The 26789-nt window shown below is 45.1% G+C and overlaps 1 protein-coding gene across 2 annotated transcripts in view; it reads left to right on the forward strand.

The window, feature by feature from the left end:
- LOC115308667 (zinc finger protein 845) overlaps positions 1-26789 on the forward strand; it is a 111136-nt gene that overhangs the window by 465 nt on the left and 83882 nt on the right. For both annotated transcript variants that reach the window (XM_042294698.1, XM_042294697.1), the window contains exons 2-3: positions 6474-6576; positions 20088-20203. The gene's annotated coding sequence lies outside the window, so the exon portion shown is untranslated. The remainder of the gene's footprint in view (positions 1-6473; positions 6577-20087; positions 20204-26789) is intronic.

Below are 26789 nucleotides of genomic sequence, written 5' to 3' on the forward strand. Positions count from 1 at the left end.
GCATCTGGCGTCGTTCAGCAGTCTTTTGAGCGCTTTCCAGTGGCTTTTGTCAAGTGTGTAGTAAATGGCTCCGTACATCACCTTAGACATGTGTATGGCTTGGACTAAGATCTTCGCAATCTTCTCACCGGCCCCTCCCATTTTCTAGGCAATGCGTCGAATGAGTGCTGTGCCCTGCTTCGAAGTCTTGGAGATTTGGGTGATCCATTCCGCCGGGAATCTTCTAGCATAGAAGGTGACAGATTTTGTGCGACATAGCTTTTTCGATTGGTGTACTACCACGATCAATATGAGCGCGAACACCGCTTCGCGTATCACGCGTAAGACCCCTGTATCGGGCAGGAGATCGAACTATAGGGGGCGCTCTGACCCCTTTGTTGTCCCCACCCTCTGTGTTTACTCAACACAAGGACTGTGCACATGCCCACAGGCCTTATGGGCATGTCCATGTCATCTACAATAGAGCGCGGGGCACAGTTTAATAAAAAAAAATACTAACAAGCGACGTTAGGTGCCGGATCTATCCTCAGAGAATGCGAGCTTGACCCACTTCGGCTTTTGTGCTGATCTGGGCACGTGCATGCTGCATTGTTCATGCAGTTCGGAGTGGAAACAAATAAGCCCCTCCTCCCCCTCACCGGAGAACACAAACTCCAGCTGAACACTGATGCCGCGTTCGGTTATGTCGGCCGAGCGCTGAATCATTGTATTTGTTGTCCCTAGAGCCACTAAATAAGCTGCGCTTAGAGTATCGGCACTCCGTTCCCTGACATTGTTGTGGGCGCCGCCATTTTGGCTCGTATGCAGAGCAGACGCAACTGCCGATCGTCATGATTCAAAAGTGCGACTTCCTCAGCATTAGATTCGGTGTTAGAAAGCTCATGTAGTATTGCTTTGCTCTGTCGCGAACGGTTTAAACATTTGTGGAGGGCGGAAAAACATTTCCTGTGATTTCAGATAAAGCTTCAGATAACTGGCAACCATGATTTTAAGACACAATATGGCCAAGTGTCGTTACTCTGAAGCGTAGCTTATTTAGTGGCACTAGTTGTCCCCATCCGTGTAGTTCTAAAGTTAACCGCTTGGGGCGTCACGGTCGCTCCTCCTCCCCAATACTGAAAGATAGCGCAATTCCTCCTCTCCCCTCCCTTTCCTCCTTTCCATCGACGGCAATCCTCCTCACCCTCTGTCCGCACCACGCCCCCCGCCGCCATGTCTGAGCGGGGCCCACAAGGCACGCGTCAACGCGCACCTGTGTGCCGGGCACAACCGGGTGCCGGGCCGTACATGTTATTGCATACGGCGGGCTAGAGATTTCTTATTTTTATTTTTTTCACATATGAAGACAGTGTCGTTTTTTAACGTGAAGAAACTCGCGTTTGTGCACCTTTATTGGAGTTATAAAGCACGGGAAGACGTCTCTATCGGCAAATAGAATAGCGCGAGCAGAGTTGGCTTCGCTCGGGCGTGGAGACAAGCTTTCTCCAGTTCCGAAAACGATTAAAAAAGAATATAGTTGAGTATTTTGGGACATTGGCATGCACTGCGAAAATATATTTTGTTTACCCGCCTATTGCAGCAAAAGCTGAGAGCAGGCACACAATAAAATGCACCTCTCCCTGCGTTTAAATAGAGTTTCATGGGCAAGGACTGCGTTGCTAGCGGGAGCCCGTGCCGTCGCTTTGAGCATGAATTGGGCACACGCCCGCAAGGCTCGCAATCCTTAGCGTATGCTCTACTAAAAAAATTTAGTATCTTGAACGAAGTGCATTTAGAGAATCGGCATCGCTCGAGTTAGGCAAATAAATGACACCACTACGCGTGTAAAACAGGACTTTTCGGTAAGTTTTAGCACCACCGGTCGTTTTGTCAATCCAGAAGCTTGGTTTACTTCATACACATTTTATAAGCGTAGAATACTACCTACAACTGTACAAATGCGCGCGGAGGAATATGCGACATCTGCTATTTACGCGCCTCGTGCAGAAAAAATTCCCGTCAAATAATCAAATACACTCACTTGTATCCCCTCCGTTAAAATAAAATAGCGCGTGCTCGGTTGCCTTGCCAGCACATTTATCATATATCATATGTATCAGTGTTTTGACGTTCTCACGCGCAAGGTGCATTTTTCAGTTCACTCTCAAAGCGTTTAAGCTTTGCCGCCCACCCGCGGGCGGCAAAGCTTAAAGGGATACTACAACGAAATTTCGGCGCTCATTTTTTGGTCTATATGTGTTCAAAAAAGCACCATCAAATCGAACATACCAATATCTTGTTAAAAAAGTCACGAAAAGGAAATTTTAAAACGAATTAAACGATTAGCAAAGAGCACCTGGCGGATGTCACTGACGCCTCGCTTGTAATGCTCGTCTAGGAACCTTGACAGCTAGTGACGGAGGTTGTCTCGCCTCCGGCCACGACGAGAGAAGAGGGGCAGGAGGAACTCCCCTCTTCCCGAGAATGCCTTTTGTGTGTCACAGAAGTCGCTATTGTCCCCCTACAAGATTATAGAAGATTAACCCGTCACTCAAAATTTGTACAAAAGCAGCCGCTTCTGTTGCTGGAACGACTAGGCCATCCTCTCGACGTCAGCCTCGCTGAGCTTTGCTCGTCTTGAGACGACCTACGTCACGATTGCGGTGGATGTCACGTGGTCTCCGCTGAACCTTCTCTGAGCGCTTGCCAGAGTGGGCCGTTTATAACGAAACATACAGCCACCAGGCTCAAAATACAAACGTGCGATTGTCATTTACGGATATTGTGGATCATATTCAACCTATTTTTGAACACGACGGGAATATTTCAAATTTCGTTGAAGTATCCCTTTAAACAGGGGGACACCCGGTAATTAAAAAGGTGCATGTGGTCTTCTGTAAGTCTCAATGGGAAAGTGGCATAATACATGGAGCTGATTGACGGCAATAGTCTTGTTTTCCCGTCTATATTTTCAGAAAATCACCTCTAACTCTTTAATAAGATGACAGTTAGTTTAGAGACTCTGGCATGTGGTTCGAACCTCAGTGCTATTTGGGCAGATGCTGTCCACTTGGCAGTGCATCATTTCTGCAGTGAAAAAGAAGGGTGTAAATTCTTTCGGGGGACACGCTGTTTGTTAATACGATTACTAGCTGCTGTGATCAGGTTTTACATGGTTTGCATTTCAGGTTTGTGAATCTTGAACACTCGGCAATGAAGCTTAGACCATACGTTTTATACGTATGAATGCGCTGTAACACATTTCCTCTTGCTTGCATGAGACCTGGTGCAATAATGCCTGTACAGCATCTTCCAAAGTATATATCGCTCTATTGCAAACTATATATGATTGCTGATTATGTTAATGGGAGATGCGGGTCAGAGTCGCAATCTTCTGCAAAAAAATTTAGTTTGGGGTTTTATGGTGTTTTCATATTTTAATTTAAAAATAGTAAGGACTAGTTATGAAGTAAAATTTGTGAAATAAGCATTGTAAACACTGGCAACCCAGAACTGCATAAATTTAAACCATTTTTGTGTGCGCGGTTCTTTAAATTGTTGTCGTTGCCACCACATTGTTTCCGCTCTGTTGCAGTCTTGTGCAGCTACAATTGCTTAGATAAAATTATAAACAAAAATATTTTTCCAACTGTGGAAGAGGTCGCTACGCATCAACGCTAACATTCAACCATGTTTTTCTCATTTATGTAATTTTGGGGCATCTTCACAAACAAGAATTTTTGTTTTTAATATTGTCCTATACAACCAAATTTGGCATGCATATGCTTTAGAATATATGGATTGCAACTACCTAGGTTCGGTTAGAATGTATATTTTTTATATTTAAGAAAACATTAAGAAACTTGTTAGCCGTTTGAAAGTGGTGTTTTCAATTTTTTCAGGCACTTTAAAATAAAATAGGTCTGGCACACATTATTTTTGTTGTTCATTACACACAGCAGTTTAAAAGGAGCAAATTAGTGTTTTTTTACTAGGCTCTTTTTAGTGTTGCCAAGCCCCACGTGAGTGCAAGAACATGGTTTTTTTCCCGCATGTTCAGAGCATCCAGAACATAAAGAACAAGCTTTATCAAAACTAACTCTAGACTTATATTAAAGGGTAACTGCAAAGAAAAAAAAGTTTTTTTTTAAACAGCCTAATTGGGACAAGCATGTCACAAAACAAATGTTCCGCGAAAAAAATGATTTTTTTTATCAATATTTACGCCACAGGATGTGATTTAGTAGAGTCAGAACCTCTCCACATTTGAAACTCCCGCTCTTTCGACCCCCGCGGAAGAGGAGTACGCCCCGCCCCTCACTCTTTTTGCGTTGCGGAGTTGAACGACGCAGCGTCTCGACTTCCGGCAAGATCTGGCAACTACGCCAGGCCGCGGTACCGCGGTATTGTTTTGGTTTGACGCGGTTTGCGAGCACATGTAGCGAAGACGTGACCGGAGAAGTGCCCCTGTGATGTTCCCGGATGACGGAAAGTATCGTTCGTAATCGTCGTGCGCGCTTTGAAAGCGAAGGGAGTCACAGAATCCACGAGTGCGCAACCACAAGCCAAGGTTCACGACAGCGCTGCGTTGGTTTCGGCGATCTCGTTCTGTTTGGTGCAACACGGCGATGCGACAGAGCTGAAACGTTCGTGGTGTGTGTAATGCGGTGCTAACACGGAGCGGAAATTGGTTGTTGTGGGGTTGACGTTCTACTGGTTCTACCAGAGAAGTCCCGTCGTCGTCAGCTGATCCAGTCAAACTGGTCCGGGAGGACGCTGGGAGCGTTTTAAAAGTAAATCTGCCTCGTTCTGTTTCAAAATGTGGAAGTTTCCCGACGCATACCGTGAGTAAAAGCTGCGGGCGTTTTCAACAAAATTACGTCGTTTTAATTGAACAATGGACTCCGAATTGTTGTTCTAAATCTGCCGTTTTTATGCTTCGTGTTGGACTGCGTTTGCACAGCGACGTGTTGCATCGTGCAGTGTGAATAAAGTTGGGCACGATTTCGTACCTGCCTACAGATGCATGAACTGAGACCATTTTTACATAGTGGACATAGTGCTTTTTTATTTTCTGTCTAGTCGCGGACGTTAGGTGCACACGGGGCGAATCTTGACGGCCTCCGGAGCGATATGACGAGAACGTAACTGGACACGTTTGTCGCTACGCGAACGCCCGATTGCCTCCAGCCAAATAGCATTCCTTTCGGGGCGACATGGCTGCTGGAAGGCTCACTGTCGGGGTCACGCATCTGACATCTCCGAAAAGTCAGCATTTGTACGCGCAAACAAGCAAAAAAAAAAAAAAAAAAAAAAGCACGCTAAGCAAGCAAAGAGGAAGACGAAAGAACCGCGCTATGAAAGCCAAAACCCCGCGTTGCTTCCTATCACTAACACCTGCGACAGCTGCTAAACACACACTAGTTCACTTCAAGAAGTACCTGGGTCAGTACGAAACGACGAAACACTGATCACTTCGGCGAAAGGATTAGTCGAGGTAGGCGAGACAGGCGGGAGCAGAGGCTTCGGCGGCCATGAAAGAATGGCGAAGTATGTGGCGAAGCTTCTGTTTGTATGAATCCAAACGGAAGTACCCGTCCTGTAAACCTTTTGCAAAAAATGATGACTCTCATTACACGGGTTATTCTTTAAACGTAAAAATATGCCGCTCAAAAGGAAATTGCAGCATACAACAAAGGTTTAACAACCAAGACCAAAGCTGTCAATCAAACTTTTAGCCAATGAGAACCTGTTGGGATTGACGTCACATAATCACAACTTCGTGGCGCGCGATTTAAAACGGACGAAATAGCCGCAAACTAAAATGAGTCTCACGCAATAAATATCGCTGTAAAAAATTTTTTTTCTCGCGGAAAAATTGTTTTTTGACATGCTTGTCCCAATTAGGCTATTAAAAAAAAAACTTTTTTTTTCTTTGCAGTTACCCTTTAAGGAGATCAAGCGTTATAAACTGTGGAAGTTTAATTCAATTATATAAAATAATGAAAAAATAGTTTCCCCTGGTGCATGTCCCACATTTAGCAACCTCTTACCACTTTTTGTGGTAAGAGGAATACGGCGGCTGTCCTGCATAGTTGGATCCGAGGGTCCTGTGTTTCATAGATGTTGCAAAACAAATTTAGCATTAATATGGGTACACCTAATGGGTTCCAGCCATATGGTTCTCTAAGATTTTGTGTCGTGCAAGTCGTATTTCCTTTAGCAGTTAGTATTTTTACTGTACTGGCACTGCAAAACAGAACAGGTTGTTTTGAGACATCTTCAAACTCTAAGTCAGGTGGCACAGGCTGTCGCCCATTGCCAACCACATAGGCATTTTATTTCATTCATTCATTATAGATATCTCGAAATGTACAAATCTTTGGTGTGTCTTGCGTGTTATTCTCATGGCTGACTGATTAGCTTGATGCGCTTGGAGGGTGTGCTCACTCTATTCTTAATTACTGTCATTGTTCATTGCATTTGATTTCTAGCATCTCAGGTGGTCCCTTGCGTCCCTCTTGATCTTACGAGACTCCCTGCGAACCTGACCTTGGGCAGCAATTGGAATGAAACCGATTCAGTCTTCAATTTGTGGTGAGTTTTTTTGTTTGTTTTCATTTCTTTTGCAAACATAGGACAATGATGGTGTCTAGACTACAGGCGGTCATGGTCTGGAGCAGTGCTCCTCGTACACCTGTCCAGAGACTCCTTGGAGTCTGTGCCGATTCGGAGAGCCTCCACCGGGGGAGCAAGGAGCCCAGATGAAAATGTGCACGGTGATTGGGTTTTTTTTTACCGAGGAGAGGGATGCAAGCAGCGAATTTGAAGTTCCGGAGAGGTTCCTGGCAGCGGCGAATTAACGTTGGGCAAGCTAAATGTTGACTCCTATACATGAGGGGTGTGGAGATAGAAGACGGGAAGCAGGCTGTTTACCAGGTACTGGGCTGATGCTGGGAAAGAATGAAGAGGACAAAGTCAGTTAAAGTCTAACCTGCAAAATATTTTCCAGCCAGGGTGAAAATCCTCCTCGCCACCCTTCCCATCTCCCCCCTCCCGCTGCTGTCTTGATGGCAAGGGAAACTTTTCTTATTGCTGTGTCTTGGTACTGGATAAGCTGGGGAGCTTATCCCAGCTCATCCAGCCCCAACATGCAGCAACAAGAGGAGTCTCTCTGTGGTCAAGTTAATAGTGAGAGAGGGGGAAATGGAAAGGGTGGCAAGAAGGATTTTCACCCTGGTTGAAAAATGTTTTGCAGGTTGTGCTTTAAAAGGGCAGCGAAGGAAGCTGAAAGATATGAGAGAGTTGAGATTGGAAAAAAAGCCTACTGTGCAGAAACATTTGGATTAAGAAAAGATAACTTTTTTGACAATTCATAAAGAGGTTTGCTCTCTGTGTGGGAAAGGCGGGTACTGAGGGCCAGGACTTTTAGGTCAAGATCTGAGGAGGCAGATACAAATTGTACACTATGGAGACAGGCGAAGGTAACAGCGGAACATTGTAGGTTGGTAAGTCTGGTACATACCCAGACTGAGGCAGACTTTTTCATTGGTTTATTTATTTATTTATTTCATATTACCTTGAAGGCCCCGTTATAGGGCATTACACAAGGGATGGGACACTAAAAGCTTCTGTAAAAACAGTAATACAAGCTCGTGAGCAGCAACACAATGAATGACAAACTGAACATTTCAATATAGAACATAGTAATACAAACCCGTGAGCAGCAATAAAAATAGTAACAAACAGAAGAAAAAAAAAAGTAAATGAAGGGCACGATATTAACATATTAAACTCAGCATTGCTTGCACAGGGATCTAAATGTTCACCTAGTAGCTTTTTAAATACGTCCACATTGTTAGTTGTAACTATGTTATCAGGTAAAGCATTCCATCCTAATATTGTCAAAGGAAAAAAAGAATCGGCATAGGAGGGGGTGGAGGCAAATATAGGCTCTATTTTACAGCTGTTGTCTAGTCGTGGAAAAAACGAAATGGGACGTGGGAGTAAACTTTCTCTAAGCGTAGGGTTGTGGGGGTAGATCTTGAAAAACTGCGTCAATCAAGATATCTTCCTTCTTAAAGCAAGCTCAGGAAGATTCGCTCGCTCTCGCAAACCAGGCATTGGAGGGCTTGGTGAAAGAATAAGTGGTGTCCCAAAGGTTAAGTGAACAAAGAGATGACTGGAGAAATGGTGAGAACGTCTCAGGGATGTAACAAAAAAAAAACGAATAAAACTAGGACAAATTTAGTTAGAGTGGCTCAAGGGTTTGCTCGAATTGATGTCCTCTGCCCTAATTTATCCATCCACACAGGATAAACAAAATTGTTTAGCCGAGAATCTTTACATTTAAATTTCACGCAATGCTGTGTTGCTCATTTCCAATATCCCGTCTTCCATTTCCAGCTTGTTTCCTCTGAAACCAGGCAAAACTGGGTAGCACTAGACAAATGGTAATGGTAACCGTTACCCTGGGTACAACTGGACTCGTGGGCTGATGACCATCATGTTGAAAAAGGCAGAGCTTATTGCCTCTGTTGAGAATTATTGGCATTCACGGTGCTCAAAGTGGGGCAAATCTTATCATGAGTGCCACTTGAGTGCATTGCCCTGTGGACCCAACAAAGAGGTAGAAGGGCTTGGAGCATCTTGAAGTTTATTTTTGCCCACTCGCGCCAAGTATGTGACATAACAAGGTTTCTCCTTTCTTAAGTTCATTTCTAAGTGACGCTGGAGTGTGTTCTTCCGAGTTTATTTTTAACTTGAAATCCAGAGGTTTCTGGAGATTTAATTTATCGTCCACAAAGTTCAGAGTTTTCCTTTTAATGTGAAACATACTTTGGGCAGTTGCTCCGGATTTCGTGAAGCCGTGGCCCTCTATAGGAATATATTACATATCTATGTATCTCTTTATGCAGTAAGCATTGTGTATTGGATTCTTTTGAAGAATTTAATTTATTATCCTCGTCTTTCTGCATATGTCATGTATTTGCCTTCAATGTCTTTTATGGCATACTCAGCAACCAGGGTTTCACACTTCCAAACAGCAAACAAAAAATGTGTTTGCATACTCAACAGCTGGCATTTTTTCGAGTATTGTCTTCCCGTGTCGGTCTGAAGTGGTTATGCGAACTTTATGAGCAAACTTATTGATGATAATGAAAAATATATTTAATTACTGACTTAAGATTTGACAACATAAATAAAGGGCCGATAAGCCTTAAAGATGTACATCGTAAGTAAATGAACATCCAAATTATCTGAAAGATGTTTCGCAAATCTTTTCCGGCATTTTTATCCTCTATACACTCCGTGCGACGCGACTGGCGCGCCGCCGCGCGGCCGGTACCGAAGGTAGGCAGTGAGCACCCCAGAGAAAACGAAACCGAAACCACACCGGCGTACGTTGGTACGCGTTGAAGTCGGAGTGGTGCTGTTGCGCTGGGTTCACAGCTTAATGACGCAGCCTGTGCTGCGTCATTAAGTGCTTCAATAGTTATGCGTCGTATCTCGTGGAGACAAAGTTTCACAGTTTTTCACCTCGCGGATGTTTTGTGGGAGAGCGACAACGATGGAGCCGTGCCATACGACGCGAGAAATTTGGTGTCCCGATCATGTCTGCCACTGTGTCGACACGGCTGACATATTCTACACTGCCGCTTTGCGCTCTGCGTTTGTTTTCGTACCAGTAACTCCTACATGTGTCAGCGCCGATGGGACGAACTGAAATGCCATCCCACACTCGCGGGTATGCAGTGCCAATTTCGTTGGAGGAATGCCTTCCAAAGAAGTTTCGTCCCCATCGTACGAGTCGATGATAATTCCGGACAAATATGGCACGCAATCTGTACTTCATGAAGAAAGATTCGGACGGTAAAAAAAGTGACAAATATAAATCTAAAGAAAACAACCATGAAACTCGGAATCACTGGAGAATCGGCGTTTGCGTATGGAAGTTTATGTGGTGTGCTTTCTTTCTTGATCAGCCTCCTTTTGGATGTGGAAACACTGACACCCTGAGTTCTGTAGACAACAATTTTTTTCTCGGCTTTAGAGCCACCTATCGCAAAGTGGTTCGAACTGGAAGTACCGTCCACTGGTCCCTTCCTACCTGTAAAGTGTGCACCTCCCACGATGAGTGGTATTTTCTGACAGCTTTTGACGGTCAAAGCCAGTTCCCATTGAGTTACGCCGCCCAAACTAAATTTCCACCTGGTTTCGCTATGCCAACTATTTTTGTGTTAATAAATGTTATGCCAAGTGACGGTCATGTCAAAGTACCTGTGGGCCGAAAATCAGCACCTCGCACAACAGGTTATTACACAACAGCTGACCGCAAAAGTCCTTGGCGGCCAAACCGTGTGTTGGCCGACAGCTTTGTTTTCTCGGCTTTTGAACCACCTTTCGTAAAGTTGTTTCAATTGGAAGTACAGTTCTCACTAGTCCTTTCCTACCTCTAAAGTCTCCACCTCCCCCGACCAGTGGTATTATCTTGACAGCCTTTTCATGGTCAAAAACGGTTCTCATTGAGTTACGCCGCCCAAAACAAATGTTCACCTGGTTTCCCTATGCTACCTTTTTTTTTGTATAATAAGTGCTGTATCATGTTACTGTCAAGTCCAAGCACCTGTGTGCCCAAATCTGCACTTTGCACAGCCCACTATAACACAACATTTTGGGTCCAATATTGGATATCCCGTACAGCTTTATTTCCTTATTCGTTAGAAACAACTTTCACACACTTCGTGCAGAAACTTGGTGTACATCTCACTCGCCTCCAAATATCATCGTTCCAGCAGTCCTAGGTTTACAGCGACGAGCGAAATAAATTTCCCACTCAGAGCAATTATGGTGGCGGCCGTCTTGCTTTTCAGAAAATTGCTCCAACTCCTTTTTTGGCCGCAACTAGAGAAATTACCCCTATTAACGACTCGAACTCAATATATAAGAAGTGGAGAACAGCTATATGCCCTTCTTAGGTCTGCCCCAGCACTCACGTAACGTCACCCTCAACTTATCGGCTCAAAAAGTAAAAGTTCCGTCCGTGCGCGCTTCCGCCGCACCAGCTTGGCATGCAAAAAGGCGCCGCAGGCCGCTGAACGCACCTCACGGTCGAACGCCAGCTCCTCCGCTAGCGGCGCTGCGCGCGTTTTTCAAAGCGCCCCCTATAGTTCCCGCACGGAGTGTATAGGCACATGTATAAGTGATTTGGGAGAGGCTTAAACAAATTTTTGATTTTGAAGCTGATTTAAATGACTCATGTTCCTGATTCTTGGGGATACGGCCCGTTCGTCAAAAGATAATACGTAATAATCAACTCTTAGCAGGGCAATTCGTCAAAAAGGACAATTCGTCACATGCGATTCATGAGAGGGACAACTTGTCGAAAAACCAGAGATAATGTTTGAAGATCTTGTACCAGCCTTTTTAGCGTCCAGTCGCTTTTGTTATTCAACTTCTGTGTAGTGTCCTGTTTAGAAAGTGCAGTCTTTTGTTTTCTTTTAGGTTGATAAGCATTTTATTCACCTTGGAAGCATAGAATAGAAAACTTTCTGGTCTCCTTTGTAATCCACCTCCACGTTTTCTCAGCGCATGCATGACACAGACAGGGACTGCACATGTGTGACCGAAATGTTTGCCCTCCCTTTTTTTTTCATGAGTGACAGAGGTGCCAAAATTGTGGTGGACAAGACACAATGATTTGATGTCTATTAGAAATTAGTAAAAGTCTAATTTTTTGTGTCAAGAAAAAAGTTATTAAATAAAAAAAGGGAGTCTCTGGTAATTGTACACACTTGGAAGAACTACCATAATATACCGAGGAAGCGCCCAGCCCACTTTCACTGACAGCCCGGTTAATCTAGAAATGGGCACTTGTCCAGTCAAATCGGTAAAAACCAAGATGGCGATCAATAAAGAGCTTTGAATTTAGGGAGGGTGCTTGGAATCAGAGAAAGCACGTTTACTTTCAGATGATGAATGATGGGGTCCGCATCATCATTTATCGTGTGAAAATAAATAAACTAGTACCTTTTCATTGTAACTGAACCCAGAAAACAACTCTAGTGCAGAATAGGAGGTCAATGCTCTCATCACAAGTAGTTTTTCCCTTTCGATCGCAAGAAAGCAGATATCCCCATCATCGCCTTTGGCGGTCGTGTGGCTGCTGCAACGGGGTGATTATTTTCGGCTGATGTAGGCGCTTTGGAGAGAGTGGACGCTTAACGTATGCTTTGCAGATTTCCCAAGTTTGGCAAATGTTAATAGTGGGCACTTGTACGAAGTGGGTGCTTCTGCTGTATTTTACGGTATGCTGGATAAGCATCATAAATGATACAAATATTAGAAGTATCTGCTAACGGTTTGACGAATTGTCATAGTGCACTATGTGACGAATAGCCCTGCTACCAGTTGGCGTGTGACGAATTGTCTTTCAACACATGTATAACTTCTCAAATACATAGAAGTATGCTATTGCCTCTTTTTTATGTATGTGTGTGTGCTGGAGAAAAACAAAGTACACAGGGGTGCATGGTGGAACTATGGCAATTATGCACACCTACCATGAGAAAGTGACCAATTAAGTGGCTGCCGTGTTGAGTAGACCATTAAATACTACTTTGTTCTTTTTGACAGAAAATCCCCGATTAGCAAGGGTGGTGCTAATTTGCAAATTAAATTGACCGGTGTCTTGTCATGCACATACCATAACAGCCAGGCTATGTTGTTGATATTTTATAAGAGAATGTTTGTTCGGGCTCGCGCTTTTTAGGCCAGACTCGCTCTGAGTACGAAGGTGTGTATAGATTATACTGAACAATTTGGATCACTCCTTTCTGCATGATTCTTCTCCAGCGTAACATTAATGAGTATAAACAATGTTGTTTAAGGAAGCGAGAGCTGCAATAGGTGACCGGCGTTTTGCACCAGCCGCAACGCACCCTGGGTATTATCCACTTCCGGTTCGTAGCTAGCAGACGACGCAGCACCATGACGGCTGTGGAAGTGTGTGCGGGAGTTGAACCCGATCAATTCGAGCCACCTCCCTCTGCTGCTGGGTGACTTACAAATTTCTGAGAGTCTGAAGTTACATGTACGGATATGTTAAGTATAAGAATCGGCACGCAGGAGCATCGAGAACGGCCACGAAAGCGCGGAGTGAGGGCGGCATGCTGCACTGGCGCCGCGCTTTCAGGATCTTCGCACGAACCCGCAGGCTAGGTTAGCTATTTCGTTTTCCTTTTGAGACAGCGTTCTTTACTGCCTCTTAGTTTTGATGGTTACGTTAGATCACATCACCTACTGAAATAGGCGCGAGTGTACGCCGTGGGACGCGGCCAGCTGAAATGCCCGATCGGAGCTTTGGCATGCTTATCGCGCGATCGAAAAGACGCTTCCGTTCAAAAGTTCCTTTGGACGACATCGGATTACGCGAGAACCCTTGCTTTTAAACACATGCGCGTTTTTTGTACTTCAATTAGGTTGTCCCCCATGTGCCATACTCAACCACCGCACTTTTTTTTTTTTATGATGTTAAGTAAGAGAGCATGTACAAACATGCACCGATTTTGAAGTGCGCTACGCAGAGTCGCACAACCTTTTTATTATCCGTCAAGTTCATTTATATTATACCCAGCTGAGGATCAGGTTTACGTGGCTGACATCCGTCGGCCGAGTTTCAATAAGTGCTCTTAATCCACATTGTGAAAAGCGATCAAGCCAGTGGCGTAGACTTTCCATTTTCCCGGGGGGGGGAGGGGGGGGGGGGGGGCAGGCTGAGAAGTTCTCGGGGGGGGGGGGGGGGGGGGGGTGCTACGCTTTATTTTTTCGCCAGAACTGGAGATTGAAGCTAACGAAGGCACGCTGGGTTCCATTTCCCATGTATTTTGTCAATAAAGGCAACGTGGACGTTATTTTGTTTACATGCCACTACTAGATGCTCATTACATGGCACGTAAACGGCGTCTCGGCAAGGATCACGGCCCAAGCCTGGGGGGAGGGTGCTCTGCCCCCCCCCCCCCCTTTTTCCGGATCTCACCAGGGGGGGGCACGAGCCCCGATTCCCCCCCCCCCCCGTAGTCTACGCCAATGGATCAAGCTATAAATCTTGAGAGCCCATGCACGGGAATACATCACAGCGACACCGCTGTCAATGAAACGTTTTGTCGACGAAACGTCGCGCGATGAACTGATTGCCTACGGAGATCGCAAGCAATATAACGTCTGCGAAATCATATCCCGCGTTCTCGCGGATGCCTTGTACTACAAGCCGTGCTCCCACCTTCGCAGATTAACCAATACTTTTTTCTGGGTGTCACTCAAGAGTCTCTGTTCTAAATCGTCATTTCACGCGGCTCCATCCTGAAGAAAGACAGAGCACGTTGAGGTGACCTGTACCAAAATGGGCCGCTCAAAAACGGACAACGACGCTAGACTGTCACGGGTTATTAACACCCTTGACGTCCCATCGCTGTTTCCGTTCTTCGTTCTACGGGAACCGGAACATCTTGTGCCCTTCATGGTTCGCGTAAGAACAACGTACCGCGGGGCACACCGCGAATACAGCACGGCTACCACGCCTAGAAGGGCTCTCGATGCAGCTGGACGAACCGCGACCGGCACCGGACGAACCGGAAGCGTGAATTCACGTGACGCTTCGTCTCAGATGACGAAACTTCCGGCTCAAACGCCGGTCACCTATTGCCGCTCAGTGTTCCTATAAAAGGCAGACTGAAGGGGCTCGTCCTTAAACTTTTGTGACATTTTGAAGATATTATTGCTTTTAGCTCAGTTGTGTCATCATAAATATTGTTAAACTTATTTCGTAAACTATATTACACTATATGGCAACGAGGTGGCCTTTTCGTGATTTTATGCACTGTAATTGATTGCTTAGTTCAAGAGCACAACTACTATCCAACTTAATACTGCGACACAAGGTTGTATCAATCGCGTCCATTTTTGTCAACCTACCACACTTTGTGACACCCTTTCGATTCAGCTAAAATAAATGTGACTGAGGTAAATAAATGGATCTTGAGACCAAAACAGAATGTTAAGTTGGGCTAGTTGGTTGTTCATGACCGGTAGCGCTTCCTTCCAGTCATAACCTACCCCACTTTGTGACACCCTTTCGATTCAGCTAAAATAGATGTGACTGAGGTAAATAAATGGATGTTGAGACAACAACAGAATGTTAAGTTGGGCTAGTTGGTTGTTCATGACTGGTAGCGCTTCCTTCCAGTCATAACCTACCCCACGTTGTGACACCCTTTCGATTCAGCTAAAATAGATGTGACTGAGGTAAATAAATGGATGTTGAGACCACAACAGAATGTTAAGTTGGGCTAGTTGGTTGTTCATGACTGGTAGCGCTTCCTTCCAGTCATAACCTACCCCACTTTGTGACACCCTTTCGATTCAGCTAAAATAGATGTGACTGAGGTAAATAAATGGATGTTGAGACCACAACAGAATGTTAAGTTGGGCTAGTTGGTTGTTCATGACTGGTAGCGCTTCCTTCCAGTCATAACCTACCTCACTTTGTGACGCCCTTTCGATTCAGCTAAAATAGATGTGACTGAGGTAAATAAATGGATGTTGAGACCACAACAGAATGTTAAGTTGGGCTAGTTGGTTGTTCATGACTGGTAGCGCTTCCTTCCAGTCATAACCTACCCCACGTTGTGACACCCTTTCGATTCAGCTAAAATAGATGTGACTGAGGTAAATAAATGGATGTTGAGACCACAACAGAACGTTAAGTTGGGCTAGTTGGTTGTTCATGACTGGTAGCACTTCCTTCCAGTCATAACCTACCCCACTTTGTGACACCCTTTCGATTCAGCTAAAATAGACGTGACTGAGGTAAATAAATGGATGTTGAGACCACAACAGAATGTTAAGTTGGGCTAGTTGGTTGTTCATGACTGGTAGCGCTTCCTTCCAGTCATAACCTACCCCACTTTGTGACACCCTTTCAATTCAGCTAAAATAGATGTGACTGAGGTAAATAAATGGATGTTGAGACCACAACAGAATGTTAAGTAGGGCTAGTTGGTTGTTCATGACTGGTAGCGCTTCCTTCCAGTCATAACCTACCACTCTTTGTGACGCCCTTTCGATTCAGCTAAAATAGATGTGACTGAGGTAAATAAATGGATGTTGAGACCACAACAGAATGTTAAGTTGGGCTAGTTGGTTGTTCATGACTGGTAGCGCTTCCTTCCAGTCGTAACCTACCCCACGTTGTGACACCCTTTCGGTTCAGCTAAAATAGATGTGACTGAGGTAAATAAATGGATGTTGAGACCACAACAGAATGTTAAGTTGGGCTAGTTGGTTGTTCATGACTGGTAGCGCTTCCGTCCAGTCATAACCTACCCCACTTTGTGACACCCTTTCGATTCAGCTAAAATAGATGTGACTGAGGTAAATAAATGGATGTTGAGACCACAACAGAATGTTAAGTTGGGCTAGTTGGTTGTTCATGACTGATAGCGCTTCCTTCCAGTCATAACCTACCACACTTTGTGACGCCCTTTCGATTCAGCTAAAATAGATGTGACTGAGGTAAATAAATGGATGTTGAGACCACAACAGAATGTTAAGTTGGGCTAGTTGGTTGTTCATGACTGGTAGCGCTTCCTTCCAGTCATAACCTACTCCACGTTTTGACACCCTTTCGATTCAGCTAAAATAGATGTGACTGAGGTAAATAAATGGATGTTGAGACCACAACAGAATGTTAAGTAGGGCTAGTTGGTTGTTCATGACTGGTAGCGCTTCCTTCTAGTCATAATCTACCCCACTTTGTGACACCCTTTCGATTCAGCTAAAATAGACGTGACTGAGGTAAATAAATGGATGTTGAGACCACAACAGAATGTTAAGTTGGGCTAGTTGGTTGTTCATGACTGGTAGCGCTTCCTTCCAGTCATAACCTACCACACTTTGTGACGCCCTTTCGATTCAGCTAAAATAAATGTGACTGAGGTAAATAAATGGATGTTGAGACCACAACAGAATGTTAAGTTGGGCTAGTTGGTTGCTCATGACTGGTAGCGCTTCCTTCCAGTCATAACCTACTCCACGTTTTGACACCCTTTCGATTCAGCTAAAATAGATGTGACTGAGGTAAATAAATGGATGTTGAGACCACAACAGAATGTTAAGTTGGGCTAGTTGGTTGTTCATGACTGGTAGCGCTTCCTTCCAGTCATAACCTACCCCACTTTGTGACACCCTTTCGATTCAGCTAAAATAGATGTGACTGAGGTAAATAAATGGATGTTGAGACCACAACAGAATGTTAAGTTGGGCTAGTTGGTTGTTCATGACTGGTAGCGCTTCCTTCCAGTCATAACCTACCACACTTTGTGACGCCCTTTCGATTCAGCTAAAATAGATGTGACTGAGGTAAATAAATGGATGTTGAGACCACAACAGAATGTTAAGTTGGGCTAGTTGGTTGTTCATGACTGGTAGCGCTTCCTTCCAGTCATAACCTACCCCACTTTGTGACACCCTTTCGATTCAGCTAAAATAGATGTGACTGAGGTAAATAAATGGATGTTGAGACCACAACAGAATGTTAAGTTGGACTAGTTGGTTGTTCATGACTGGTAGCGCTTCCTTCCAGTCATAACCTACCCCACTTTGTGACACCCTTTCGATTCAGCTAAAATAGATGTGACTGAGGTAAATAAATGGATGTTGAGACCACAACAGAATGTTAAGTTGGGCTAGTTGGTTGTTCATGACTGGTAGCACTTCCTTCTAGTCATAACCTACCCCACTTTGTGACACCCTTTCGATTCAGCTAAAATAGACGTGACTGAGGTAAATAAATGGATGTTGAGACCACAACAGAATGTTAAGTTGGGCTAGTTGGTTGCAGACTATCTCATCGATAGTCTGCAGGAACTTCTTGGCACCCTCGAAATCGTTTAGAAAATTTTGCACAGTCTTCGTGGCCTTATGCTTGACGAATCCAATCCTGTTCAGGAAAGATCTTGCCCAGGGTCTGTCGAGAACGAGAGTCCCACCAAACTCTGGCAAGAGTGTGGGCTTTGTTGCCCGCACAATGCCCAGTGCAGCAGCGATGCAAATCCTGGAGTTTACAACCCCGCCCCCTTCTCTGAGCTCCACAATGTACGCCCGTACGTCATCATCCAAGTTTCCAAGCGCAGGCTTGACACGTCGAAGTTTACCAGGCAAGGTAGCCAGCTCTTTTGAATGACAGGACTTGCAGGCTTGGATATAGGAGGTCTTCATCCCCCTGACGGTGCTCTCGTTGAGAAGCTTTTCTCTTCCATCGGAAAACTTCCTCACTGCAGCAATTGTCCCATTTTCCGCAGCATATTTTCCAATCTTACATCTAAGTTTGTCATTGTAAGCAGAGTAGGGCCCTCGTTTCCGCTTTCGGGAGTCCACGGCGGTAAAAGCGGCATTAGCACTTCGATTGGCCGACGTAAAAGAATGCTTATTACGTGTGGTCTTGCATACCTGTGGGTGAGGCAGTCCCGGCATATGATGATCTTCTGCATTCTCGACCACTGGCTTGAAGTAACGTAGTAAGGACATTGCGGGACAGCAGATTGACGGGCACAAGAAAACGTACCGCACTGACACAGAGCGTGCTGGCGTCGACGACCACGGTACGCAGCTAAGTTTGATTGGCCCCTAAACCTACTTTGGGTCGGTTTATGTACAATCGTTGGGCCCCATTGCCCTTTGTCGCTGGCCTTTCATGCAGAGTGTGTGACCTCGAAAAGTGAACCCAAGAAAGGTTAAGGGTGTGTGACCCAGTTAGTGTGCTTTGATGGGCTAGTTGGTTCATGACTAAATGGAACAGCGCGGAACATAGGACAGAAGGAACAGGACAACACAGCGCTCGTGTTGTCCTGTTCCTTCTGTCCTATGTTCCGTGCTGTTCCATTTAGTCATGACCCAGTTAGTTTGGACCCTTAACTTATTTACACACACTGGTTTGACCCCATTGCCCTTGGCGGTTGTCCTTTCATGCAGAGTGTGTGACCTCGAAAAGTGAACTCAAGAAAGGTTCACATCGAAGAAAACCGATGTGAACACTAACACTGCCTTTGTCGGCGTCTCGAAGCTGTAGGTAACGGCAGTGACTTCCGGACCATTAGTCACACAACCTACCGCCGTCTTCCCTTTTCTAGATTTTGACTGATTGACTGAAGCCGCAGAATCCTAGAAAGATGGAAAGACAACCGGGCCGGAAGGGGGGGGGGGGGGGGGGGGGTCTGGTGTCAGTCTGGATTCGCGGAAATTAGAACCTGCGAATAATTTTAATTTTTCAACTTTGGCCTGATTCATGAAAATTTGAGCCCTCGAAAATCTTGTCGTTTACAGTATTTTATGTTGAGCTACGTTATTGATCCTCGCGCAGCTTCCACAGTGCATGCCTGCGGCACTGTGGAAGCTACACTAGGCTGCACAATGTAGCACGAAATAGTTGGCACCAAGTATAGGAGCAACGTTTAGGTCTCGTAAATATTGGGCACACGAGTATCAAAGTATATGTCACTCCATTGTAAACTAAATGCTTGCACCGTGGAAAGGGTTTAGCAGCTCTCGAAACATTTGCAGGGACGATCCGACAGCTGGTTAACCTAATTTGACAGCGGACATTGCGTTAAAACTCACCGTGGCTGACGTTACTCTGAAGGTTACGTATGTTTTTACTTCTCAGCGAGTTCTGAGCCTGCCTTCTTTGTGTGTTTGCAGCTTGCCTTCAGCTTGGCAAAAAATATTCCTCATTCTCAGCTCTGAACTCGGTTAGAAGAGTGGAGGTGGGCCGTTGACCAGACGTGTTATTGCGCCGCAGCTCAGATAACGTGGATGAAAGCTCGTGCTGCTGAACTCGGGGATTCAGGGTTTAATCCCTGCCCCTGCCAGTTTCGATCTTAATGAGCATCGTACCGGCGTCCGGTCGTGTGTCGCCACTGCCCGATGCACGTTAAGGACCCCGGGCTAGCGGTCGTACTTTGCTGGCAGAATTTATTATTTACAGTAGAGACGACAGACACCGATTGGGGCTCACTAACCTCCCACTGACTAAATGTGCAACACGATTACAGTTACGGGAGCCTCGTGGGAAATGGCTTGGCTTCTGTGAGACGACGTTTGGCTGGTGTCTTTGGAGCCTGACCCCATCCAACACTTCAAATGGAACCGAATCAGTCTTCAGGTCACGGTAAGTTTATTGTTTCCACCTATTTATTAAACATAGAATAGTGGCGGTGGCTTGACTACAGCCGGTCGTAGTCTAGCGCAGCTGTTGTACAGCTGATCCCAAACTGCTAGGGTTCGTGCTAATTCTGAGATCCTCCACCAGAGAGGCGTCCTCAGTAGGGTCCAAATAGAGTTCCCTTATGGGTAGCCGTAGTTGCGCGTCTGTTTTTCATGTGCCTCTGCGCCGCTATTCACCGAGATCAATCGTGTGAGGAGCAAAGAATCCTGCGCCATGCACGAAAGTCGGTTCGCCAACGTTTTGCGCACGTGCGCCAGTGTTTGTTACCCTGCTTTTGCCTCCTATTTCCCTGTTTTCCAAATGCGGCGGCATGCGCGGCGCCTCTATCTGCCGAATTCAGTGACGTGCCCGGCCGCAATCGACAGAGCACGGCTCCTACACATGCGAGAAGCGGCTTTGCCGCATCACTTAGGATTTCAAGATGGCTTAACGCGCAACTCTGGCTCCTGGCCTATAGATGCTTTACAGCAGCTGTGCATGGACGCTGCCATAACCAACCTTCAGTTTTTGTTCCCTCTTATTTTTATCACTTGCGTCCATCCCTGCCACAGCAAGGCAGGTTGTTGCCATTTCAGATTCTACTGTGTCCTTCTCCCCAGCGTATGTTTTTGTGGAGGCTCGCCAAAGCCCTCTTCAGTGGCTTGCTATCTCGGTAAGACAGGAGAAGGTCAGCAATGGCGGTTGTAATTTGGCACGTGTGTAAAGCGTCTTTACAGGAAGTTCAAATCCCAGAAAAAGGTGTGCATGGTGAAAAGTGTTGGGCTTGGAGAAGGCAAAAGCAACAAACTATGAATTTTAAAGGAAGTTCATGGCAGTGCTGAGTGAATGTTGGGCAAGTTAAGTGTTAAGTTCCTAGAAGTTGTATTCCGTGCACTTCTGGCCACCTTGACAGGGTTCGAAAATCCTTTCCTATTTGGGTACTCGTTGCATGCTTTTAAAAGGCAACATCTTGGTAAAGTTTTGTGTTTTGTAATTTAATCGGCGTTTTGTGGTGTTCCGCATGCCCGGTGATTAGGAAGATGCCATAGTGCTTTGCGGTTGACTGCACGGCTTTGATTGAAAGGATCTCCACGAAATAAAAAACTCCGCAGGCTGTGGCCGTCGAGCGTAGCACTGGACTCAATTGTGGCCAGTCGCTTCGAATATGTGTCTATTTCACACAAACACAAGGAATCCTCGCTTTATTTTTATATGTAGGTTGCACACACCTGACTCTTCAGTGAGTAGAGAGGCTGGCATATAAAGATTGATTGAAAGAGTAATTTGTCTGCCGCTTTCAAACGTTCAGACAACGAAAAGTATAATTAAATTTACATTGTAGTTTGAAGCATATGCTGCCATAGGTGTCATGCATGAAGAGTTGCTGACTATTTTTAGACATCTAATAATGCAATAATAATAATTTGATTTTTTAAAGCAAAATGCTTTTGTTCACATTCTTTCGCCGTAGACATTTACACATGTCTACGGCGAAACTGAACTACCGGCTCGAGCATGATTGCAACCCCTGCAATCAACTGCGTGGCCATCGTGTTTTCCGAAGTTTGTATAGACCTTTTGATATATTATTCAAGCATCAAGGAGAATGCAGGGATCGGTGTTCCACGCGCCGTACGTGCTGGCCTTAGCAGTAGTAAATTTTCTAAAGCAAAAACCTAAAACAAATTGTATCTTGCACGTGCGTTCGTGAACGCTTTATTTTGATTATCTACTTTGAATCTTTTATACGGGCAAGGCGTGTATATTATTACCAAGGCATACGGGCAAGGCCTTGATGCTTTGGTAATATAGCAAATGGTCTATTGCAATACCGCCAAACGTACGACAGGCCTAATTTAAAATAGCAGTTTTAATCACTCAGGTAAGATGCTACTGCTGTTTTACTGCTTTGCTTTTGCAGATATCAAACATTTGTTGCGAATAATAATACACGTCCATAAAGTTGCCGGCCAAAAAGAGAGTTTGAGAAAAGAGAAAGAAAAGAGACCATAACGAAAGCAGGCGTCAGAACGAGCCCCCACTTCTTTTCGGAGAAGCGATCGTAGTTCTTCTCCACCAAGATCGGAGAAGAACTACGATGTTGGTGGAGTGCAATGCATGTTGTGGAAGCGTTGTGAAAGCTAATCGTAAGCTCGCGCTGAGCAGGAACTGACTGAACTCTGGCCTCCAGTGAATGCTACCTTCGGCAGCACAGTGCACTTGAGCGAGCAGGGAGTCAATAATCTTCATGCACGATCGTCGAAGACAACTTGAGAACTAGCATATTGCTAGTTCGTAAGTCCACGTCGAAGAGCACTTATGAACACGTGCATATTGCCTGCTTGAACAGCTAAAAACTGGGCAAAAAGACATGGCAAAAGAAGCATCAGTACAATTCGGCAGTACAAGAATGGATCTACATTCTTAAAAACAGAGATCACATCAGGGCGCAAAGTTGCTTGACAAACAGCCAACCCGCCGAATGCCCGCCGAGTTGCTGGTGGTAGCATTTGACCAATTTGAACTGTCACGACACTTAGGCAGTTATTGAAGCGACGTGAGATGGTGCACGCACTCACTTCCCATGAACAAAATTATTACAATGGCCTCAGTTGATTTGTTACCAACTTTGTTGAGTCTCTCCCGTGTAAACGGCTGGGTTTCCAATGTACTGTCGCAAGGGGACACATAACTTTCAGCACAGAGGCCCAATGGGCAGCTCTGCTTATTGTTGGCCTCATATGGTCTAGGTACACTCATTGATCCATGGTATATCGTTTTGACACACCCTTTCGGATTCTACATAAAGAAAAGCTTCAGAGACACTCTGCTCTTTTTTGGTAATTGAAACACAAAGTGCAGTCCAGCCGGAAGTACTTTTAGGTCGAGGAAGTTTCGCCTTTGTTTAATTATATAAAAATACAATGTTTACATGTTTGGTCAAAATCTGGATGGGTGGAAGGATAGATGTTAATGGTTGTACCCCTTGTAACAGGCATTAGCTTGTGCCACCTAGCATAAAAACATACAAAAATGTGATTCTGCCCCTTTTCAGCCAATGCATTTCTGTCCATATCACTGGGCTGGGGACTGGGGGAAGGGGGTGATTGCTGGGATGACCCTTAAAGGGATTGTTTGGTCAAATTTTGTATTTGAGAAAACAATTGGATATCATTGTTCTTGTCTCGAGACGCGTTGTAAGTGCAATATCTGAATTTTATATTCCCATCTGCATGAGTAATCGAATTTCTACTGCTCCAGTCACATCCTAGCATAAACACTGCTTTCGTTGGCAACATTGGACCTCTGACGTCGCACAACGCAACGCAATCATTTCTGTCTCGAAAAAATTGTAATGGTGCAGGTAAGCTGATGTATGTTGATCACGATGTTAAAATCCTGAGACTGGGAATGAAATTTGAAAGAAAAAGTGCAAGAATACAGAAAAAGGGGACAGGACAAACGGAGCTGAGTTTGAGACGTTTGTCCTGTCCCCTTTTTCTGTCTTCTTGCACTTTTTCTTTGAAATTTCAATCCCAGTCTCAGGATCTTAATATCACGATTTCTGTCTCGTCGTTGGCCTGCAAGTGAACGCCACAGTATGCTTCGTTTTTGTTGTTGCACTCGACTTGTTTTGTGGGTGGGTGAGATTTTTGTAGCGCGGTTGGGTGCCACAACCACCGGACAGCACATGCGAGCCGAGATGTGACATTCCACACTTTTCCGCAAGACTTGCAATGACGAGCAAAATGGATCGTCGCCGTGCGTAGGGACCGGGTTCCCGTCAAGATCGAGATCCCGCTTATGCAGCAATCATCTAAAAGAAAACGAGTGATGAGCCGAGCTCTAAGCGGACAGAAGGCTCGTAAACTGAGGTGCAAGGCTGTGCCAACGTTATTCAAACACGTCCACCCACTCTTCGCCCAAATCGGATCAATCGATTTGATTATTCAGCGAAACCGAAACCAACAGCTAGGCCATCTGGAAACGATGCCAAAAGTTGTATTTAGCACGCGTGCAGCCAGATTCTATTTGACTCGTGTGCGAAAATGGAGCGTGGCTACGATTCACCAAGCTCGTCCAAGTCAAGTGACGACATGCATTTGAATGATTCGCCGTTTGCCTTCGACCCGCGGACATCGCCTCTGAGGGAACGACCCGCAGCCTCATCACCGATCCAGTGGATCTGCCGATGTGTACCCAGATGCCGCTTTGTGTACCTAGGTGCCACTTCAGAGGCAAAATCTGCATCCTTTGCTTTGCAAGCGCTTATAGTTCGATGGGTGGCCGTCGGAGTTGTGTTTGTGCGAAACGGCATACGTTTGCTCAATGCTTACAACTGTTTTCAAGTAATATCCTGCTAAAAAGCGTGAGATTTTTTTGCACACGCTTGGGAACTGCATTGGAACATATTTCAGTAGGGTACAGTCTAGAAGACTATATAATTCGAAACAAAATACAAGACATCCATCGACCAACGCTTGTTATCCCGACCATCTGACAAGCCTTTGCGTTTTGTGATGTTGCGCAGCAGCTACGGATATCGGCCATCGACACTGGCGAAATTGGGGGTGCATTTTTGTATATTCGCTCATAACAGGTTTAATTAATAAGGGGAGATGATACAGTCAAACCTCATTATATCGAACACGGATATATAGAATTATTGCTTATATCGAATCGTTGTCGAAGTGTCATAAGAATTACATGCATTTTAAATTTTTTGTACCAAACTCTGTCGGCTTAAAAATTAATATATCGAACTCCGCAGCGCCGGAAAGCGTGCGCTCCGGAGACAGGCAGCAGGCTTTCCCGCAACACATCGGAGGATGCAGCAGGCGTTAGCGAATTTTACAAGTGAATGCCTGCGTAAAGCTTTATGCCTATGGTGCCGGGAGCGCCATCCAGACTCGGCGGCATACGGGCTCAGTCGCCCAGTCAGCTCAATGGTATCGCCAGCATGCTTCGCCAGTATCGCTCTTTTCATGCGCTGTGCGTATTTCCCGCAGTTTCGTTCCTCCGTGTTAATTCCTCCGACATTGTGTCAACCGCATATGGCGTACTGATGGCAACAAAACGTAAAGAAACGTACGCCGCTGACATTTGCGACGAAGCTTGAAATCATCTGCCACGTTGGAAAAGGAGAAAAGAAGTCCAGCGTTGCCGAAGCGTACAACATACCGCGAAAAAATTTCAGCGTGCTGCTGAAGACGAAAAGTGACATCAAATCGAAGGCTGAATGAAGCATGCACTCCGGCGTTCATTGTGTTCGGACACCGGTTTTCAAAAAGGTGGAAAGATCACTTCAGAAAAGGTTTATGGACGAAAGGGCTCGGAACATTCCGGTATCGGGGCCGATGCTTCAACAGAAAGCAAAGGACTTCATGTTCATCCGCCAAGCACAAAACTTCGCCGACTTGGGCAAAGCTGTGGCTACTTTGACGCTTTTATGCCGCTACTGCAGCGCAATTCCAACGGTAATAGTATGGCGCTTGTGGACTTCTTGGAGACCGTGGAGTGGGCCATAATAAGGCATGCGGTCAACTCCAAGAAGCAATCTACGCTGCGGCATTTTTTTCGCCGAAATAAATAGTTCGTTTTAACGCTTCACGTGAGTAGTCATTTTTGCCGCAAGCTTTTTAGTGATTAAATCGCGCTGCACTTTGACGCGTTTTTGGTGAGATTTTGTATATAGAATTTTGGTTATATTGAATTATTTCACGGTCCTCGCACTGTTTGATATAACGAGGTTCGACTGTATATCAAAACAAAAGTGACGTTTGTCTATATGAAGGCTCCCTCGACATAATGAGTGCAAAAACTGAAGTAGTTCGGGTTTCAACCGGACAATTCCTTTAAGGGATCGGGTAAAAAAACACAAAAGACGCATCCCCCTCCTCTTTCTCCCGTCGAGGGAGTCGCCCATTTTCTGTCGGCATTGCCCCAACACCAGACCCACTGGAGCACAGGGTTGAGACCTTGCTCCAGAGACACAAGGGAGGGAGTCCCAATTTTCTTCCTGTCCCCCGGGTGTGCTACTTAGTTGTTTTTCATTCAGTTTTCCCCAGATAATTTCCACCAGCACACTAATCTTCTATTTGTTGCATCTACTTCATTGTAATCCACAATTCTATCTTCTCCAGCAAAACTTAGCGCACCCGGTTTGTGTGTCACACCTTTCGGAAGAGCAGCAATAAGCTCCTTACATATTAGAATCAAAAGTTCAAATGTTTTCCTCTCCTTTACATATAGCGCATATTTTATCTGAATCTTCAAATCTAACCCTGTTTGTGTTTTTGCTGTCCTGTATCTGTATCTTAAGGGGAGACGCGGGTCTTAAAATGGTCAAAAAACGCGAAATTTCACGTTTTTCAAAATTCACATATTTGGATTAATTGTAGTCTAAGGTACCTGCCTGCAAAGTTTCAATGTCGAAATCAATGTCTAAACATGAAAAAAATGATATTTACGATGTCCCCGCAGAGCCCTAACACAGCGAGTTCAATGAAAACAAGTGGAACTTCGCGCCCCGCGCGTTTCGCGATCGCTC

This window comes from Ixodes scapularis, unplaced genomic scaffold (assembly GCF_016920785.2).
Source record: "Ixodes scapularis isolate PalLabHiFi unplaced genomic scaffold, ASM1692078v2 PGA_scaffold6__148_contigs__length_123643588, whole genome shotgun sequence".
NCBI classification, from domain to species: domain Eukaryota; kingdom Metazoa; phylum Arthropoda; class Arachnida; order Ixodida; family Ixodidae; genus Ixodes; species Ixodes scapularis.